Here is a 6,094-nt window from a genome sequence, read left to right on the forward strand (position 1 = left end):
GGGGGCGGGGAGCGCGGCCTGTCATCAATCACCCGCAAAACGCCGGTGGGAAAAGGCAAAAGCAGATAAAACAAAGGGATAATTCCGCTTCGAGTCCCTTAATGTGTGCCACCGTCTCGGATGGCCCATTCTGTGGCATCCTTAAAGTTTCATAGGAAAACCGAGCGATGAAAGCGATTGTGTGCAAGGGTGAGAGTTGCCTTTAGGGCAGATGAAATGGAATCGGGGCAGTCTCCTCGTCTCGGAAACCTTGGGCGAGAACGAAACCCTTTTACATTCCGAACGTGTGAGAGATGAGTCAACCTCTGTGGCCCTGAAAGCTTCAGGTCTGCTTGTGTAATTGTCGTCAATTAAAAATCAACCAGGTTTATTTTACCAGCGAGGAGGGAGAGAAGAAAGGAATGAATCTTGGGTTGATCGGCCCTTGCTACTGTTAGTCTAGTGGGTAGCTTCCAGTAATGCACTTAAGAAGGGCTAAGCTCGCAGCCATGAGTGGCTGTAACGCTGAGGTATGGATCCGTGTCCTTTGTGTGCAGGAAAAAAGCCCTCTGCAGTTGTTGCAGCTGAATTCCTTCTGCTGTTGCGCTTGGTATTCCCTCTTATACAAAAGTTGGCCGCAGATTACTGCTGGTATTACCGAGCAGTAAGTTTGAATGTGTTTTCAAATTGCCATCTTATCCATGGAGGACGTTGCCTTGTTCTGATATTCTTAGTTCTGAAAACTGTACAGTAGAATACATTTTTTTTTTTACACATTTTAATCAAATAATAAAAACGTGATGTGGAGGAAATATGTAGAGGGTGTACAAAGTACTTACACTTGGCATCAGTGCCTTGATATTTTTTTGAACCTCTAGGAAAAGATCTTGAATGAGTCAGCGGTCTGGGATGAGAGTTGTGATGGATGGCACTCCCTGGTACAGTGAGGCATTACGTATACATTTAGATAGATGTTTAAAATCAGAATTAATTTTATTCTTTTTAGAAGATAAGTATTGCTTCATTGCCAGGATTTCTTTTGGCTTGTTTCTTTGGGATTTTGAGGGCTTAGGTCAGGAATATTAATTACAAATATTTTCTGGCCAGTAAATGTGTATTGCGGAAAGGAGACAAATCAATAACATTTTCAGCAGAGATAACCTACAGCAGTGTTAGAGGTAGTACTTTAATTCCTATCCTAATGATTCTGAAGCTCTTAGAAACAAAAATGTTACTGAAGTTGAGCAAATACAGGCCTCATCTTTTGAGAAAACCAGAGGCACAGGTGGTAATCCATGTGAAAAGGTGATTCTCTACTCACAAGGGTGGTTTTTTTGTAAGCCATTTGTATAACATAATGAAAAGCGAAGGACAGTAAATCAAAATGTCTCTTGGAGCACTTGAATGCTCTTGAGCAGAACTCGAAGCATTTATAAATTGTGCACATTTACATGGGTTTTGCTTAAAAGCTCCCTCTGTGGTCTGTGTTCCAAGAAAAAAAAACCTGTACAGTGCTAGTGCAAATCTGACTGTTAAGCAGCTTGCTTAGTTTTTACTTTCAGCTTATTTTAGGGATATTATGACATCATACATATTTCATTTTGACTATCAGCGAACAAAATAGAGCTTATCATTTTAAAGGGGCCACTTGAAAGATTGTGTGGGATTCATCTAATTTAATGTTGTAAATGTACTTCTGAACAAATAATTGGTGGTTTTCTTGATAGTCAGTTGGAAGAAACAGGTGATTTATTCTAGAGCTCTGACTTGGGATGGGGCAAAGTGTGTTGTAGAAATCTGTATTGCTTTCCATTGACTGTAAAATGAATTTACATGACCATTTCTGATGTAGAAGTCTACATTTGGGTCAGATAAATCTTGCTCTATGTGTGAAACAAATTCCAGTTTGATTTTAAAAGTGTTCCCAAATGAGTCACTGTTTTGTTCAGTTTTTACATTGGAAAATTTAGTATACCTAGAATTCAGTTGACTGCACTTACCGTTTTCTTAGCACATTACTGTAATGCTTAGGTTTCCCACACTGAAAAAGTATCTATCTGAATTTTGTTTAATGAAAATTAATGATCATATGAAATCAGAGCTGTGGATATAAAACCTGTTGCTGATATTTTAAGTTCACGCTTAAGTGTTTTTCTTCTGTCTCCTACTTTGTCTCCTGGCAGTGTCTAACTTCACCCAGTGGAGGCTATATCAGCACTAGAACTTCTTACCACATGGTTAATCATTTCAAAAATGAATTAGCTGTAAGCAGAATACAGATTGATTGAGGGGGTTGCTGAGAACTAAGAATCCAGTGTGGCAGTCAGATGAGAAAACAGCTGTCTTTGTAGATTGGTCATAGACAAATAAATGGTATGTCTGTTTGAGAGAGGGCAGGCTTATTCAAGATGAAATTTATCTCTCACAGGACTGTTTTAATATTTTGTGGTTATTTGAACAGCTGTTAGGTCACTTCCAGTTTCTAAGTTAATTTGGCAGCTAAACTGTAATTGTGGCTTTACCATCTATACTTTCTGTGGAATCATACTTATTGGCTTAAGCATACTCTGCTGGTTTTTGGATACCATTGTTTGCATCTAGAATTATATTTTTAAAATGTGTTCGCTATAAGCCGTGCAGAACATACCTACCTGGCATAAGATGGGTTCAGTTTTGGAAGAGTGGCTCCTCTGAAAGGTTTTCTAGTGCTTGAATACTAGAGACGAGTTTTACTTTCATGTATGTTCTAGCTGTAAATGAGACTGTTCTGTATGATCAGAATAACTGCATTTGAGTCTGGATGCCTGTGCATAATGCACTGTACATGTCTGGTTTCCTCTGAAGTCCTAAGGGTGCTGTCCTGTTTTGAAGCTGTTAAATGGAACTCTAGAGGGTGAAAGGAGGAAGCAGTAGCACTATTTTTTTATTATTTATTTATTTATTTCTGTTCTTGGCTGTATGTTTTAGAACCATTATTTGCAGTTTTACCCTGATGAAACATTATGTTTGGGGCGGGGGTGTGGGAGTATAAACTGTGTTTAAGTTGTTTTTTAAATTCAAGGGCAGGTCAGTGTTAGAAAGCCTGCGTGTCTGGATATTTCTGAGACTGAAGATACAGTGGCAAATACAGTCCAAAGAAATGGAACTGGGGGAGGAGGGAAAGGTAACATTGACCTTAAGGATTTTAATGGAATTCATGATGTGTAGTAACTGAGAAGACGAACCCAGATCAGTAGCTTTCTTCCATACTCCTCACCCAAAAGCAGAGGTCAGCTTGCAGCTAGAACTTTGTAGAATCAAAAAGAATGTTGTATTTAAAAACAGTTTGTGAAATCGCTTAAGAATCCACAAACTTTTGCATCTGCACATGCAATTTTTCCTCCATCTGAAACACTCATCTGCCTCAACTCTTCCCCAGCAACTAACTGATGTTGTAAACCAAAAATTGTAGTGGGTGGGGTTATTGAGAACAGTCCTTCAGAGGAGAAGGACCAGAGAACAGACCTCGGGTCACTGGTTGAAATCCAAGCAGAGATAATGTCACACATTTGATGGAATATGGAAACTACTGAATTTATGCAGTTTTTAGAAATGAGTATGCATAATTAGTATTCACTGCTCTAATGGCAGTTGTATGGCAATTGTCTCTAGTTCAAGATGGCAGATGGAGTTGGTTGCAAGAGTCCTCCTTGTGAGGGACTCCTTACAAACACAAGGTAGATAAATTTGTCTTTAAATATATACTTTTTTATTTCACAGAATAATCTGGAAAAATACTGTATCTGGTCAGCATCAGTTTTCGAAGTTAATGCAGGAAAACGGCTTTGGCCTTTTTGAATAGGAAGAACTGCTAGTCTTCCTTATAGGCTGTCCTCCTGTGACCTTTCAGTTGCCCTTTTAAGCAAATATAACTACTTCTGTCTGAAACTTGGTCAGACAGTGGATTGAGTATGGGTTTGGCTTTTAAATGAACGGATCTAGTGGGTTTGGAATGTGACATATTAATAGTACTGCATCTCTTCCTGCTTAATTTATGTTTTAGTAACATTTATCTGCATGTGTATTTATTGCTAAATTATCTTGGCAAAATGCCAGTTTTCTCATTGTGCTCCAGTATTGCAGAAATCATTAGGATTTTAAAAAACAAAACATTCCCACCCCTTAAAAAAAGGGTGGGAAACACATAATGGCTGCATCTGGACTTGATAATTTAATTTATATGAGAAATTTCTATATAGATGCCTGTGGTGACTATAAATGTTAAATACCCCTGGTCGTAGATGTCATAAAATGTAGAAGCAGTTTTTTCTTTCAGTGGCAAATCTGATAAATGCAATGTGACATTTTTTTATGTGAAGAGAAAGATCTAATTGCTGTGTCTAATACATTTTGCATTGCTTCATTTGTTTTTCGTTCCTCAACCCCTTGATCAGAAGAACTGGGATTTCCCGAAATAACACATTTGCAGAATGAGCTAATGCGTATGTGAGCATCCGACTTGTTTTGGGAGAACCAGAACCTTTGTCCTGAGCCCGAGACCTTGAGTAATTGGATCTCATGAGGTGGCCAGCTCCATTGCGAGCTGCTCTTGTCCCTTCTGTAGCTGTAGACGCTGTCTGTGAAGTGTCAGCCTGTACCCGTTATCAGTGCTCTCTCTGGCGCCCCGAGCATGCTCCTCTGAGGTGAGCATGGTTTCCAAAAGTATACGTTCTATTAGTGAAGTTGCACAGACCATGCCTAATTAAGAAATGTAATTGGAGTGATGGATGTCTGTGACCAAAGCAAGAGAGTGAGAGGAATGTCTGGATTATTTTAATTTCTGTCTGTGCCTGTGGATTCCCTGGTTAGAAGTAGATATAAAAAGTGAAGCATACTGTTACCCATTGCTCTGCTGCAGTCCTACCCTTAGGGAAGGCTGACTTCTTAAAATTAATGTTTTGGGTCCGTAGTCTGGTAGGGAGACCAAAACTAGGAATGTGGTGGCATCAACTAAATGTTGAATAAGAGTGGTGGCGTGATGGAAATCTTACAGATTTGAACTGGGACAGTGAAGCAGTTTTGCTTTAGCAGGAGCCGAAATCCCTGAAGGTGTATGCTGTTGGCATCAGGATAGCATTTGATTGATTCACTTAGAAGAAATCTCACGCCTGGTTTGGGTTTGAATGCGTATGTTGAATGGTGACATTGCAAACTGAAAAAATTGCCAACTGAAACCTGAGCTTTAGGTTCCATTTCAGGCCAGGAAAACTGCTACTCTGATTTCAGCCTATTGAGTCACCTTCCTAGTGTTTTGCCAAAGTTTCCTTCAGCTAAGTCAGAGAAGCCAGAAACTGAGATGAGAGATTGATAGTTTAAAAATCAAGCCCCCCCAAAAAAAGAAAAAAAATCCTTCAGGGGAAACAATTGGCACCTTCATAGTTGATAAGCAGTTATTAAAATGGAGAAAATAATTGTTTGCCTTGTTACCTTTTCAAGTTGAACTGCTGTTTCTCTTGTACATAATTTCTAGGTAATTACAGATCAGGATGAAGTCATTAGATGACAGAACTTTGAAAAAGAATAACTTGCCTTTTTAGCATGAATTAAAGGAAGTGAGAAGAAGACATAACTCCTTAGAGATGAATATTTGGCTTTGTAATCCATTCGTGTGACAGATCATGTTTCACATATCAAACTGGAATTCTGAATTGCCCCCTTCATGTTTCCTCCACTCTTCGTTGGCTGTGAAAGCGGCTGAAATATGAAATTTTGGTTTCCCGAATCATATCTCAGATTCTGAAGGAAGACTGGCGTGAATAGTGTCCTTCATCTTAATGCAACATGGCATGATATGTACTTGATTTTATGCTCTAGATTTAAAAAAAAAGTATCTACGCAGTTGATTCTCTTCGGGTGTATTTGTCTGAATCTCCTCTACCTTTAGTGGTCATGGTGAGACAGTAGCAATCTTCCGTTGTCATTCTTGATCTTAGTCTTGAACCCGAAGGAGGAGAAGGGGGCATATAATAGTCTTGTGTAATTGGTTGGGATTCATAGTCATCTTGAATTTGAAATGTCATTTATGAAGTACTGATTCATTTCAGTGTGTTAGCAGTGTGGCTTTTGCTCCTACCCT

The sequence above is a fragment of the Antrostomus carolinensis genome, unplaced genomic scaffold (assembly GCF_000700745.2).
Source record: "Antrostomus carolinensis isolate BGI_N321 unplaced genomic scaffold, ASM70074v2 scaffold45279, whole genome shotgun sequence".
NCBI lineage: Eukaryota > Metazoa > Chordata > Aves > Caprimulgiformes > Caprimulgidae > Antrostomus > Antrostomus carolinensis.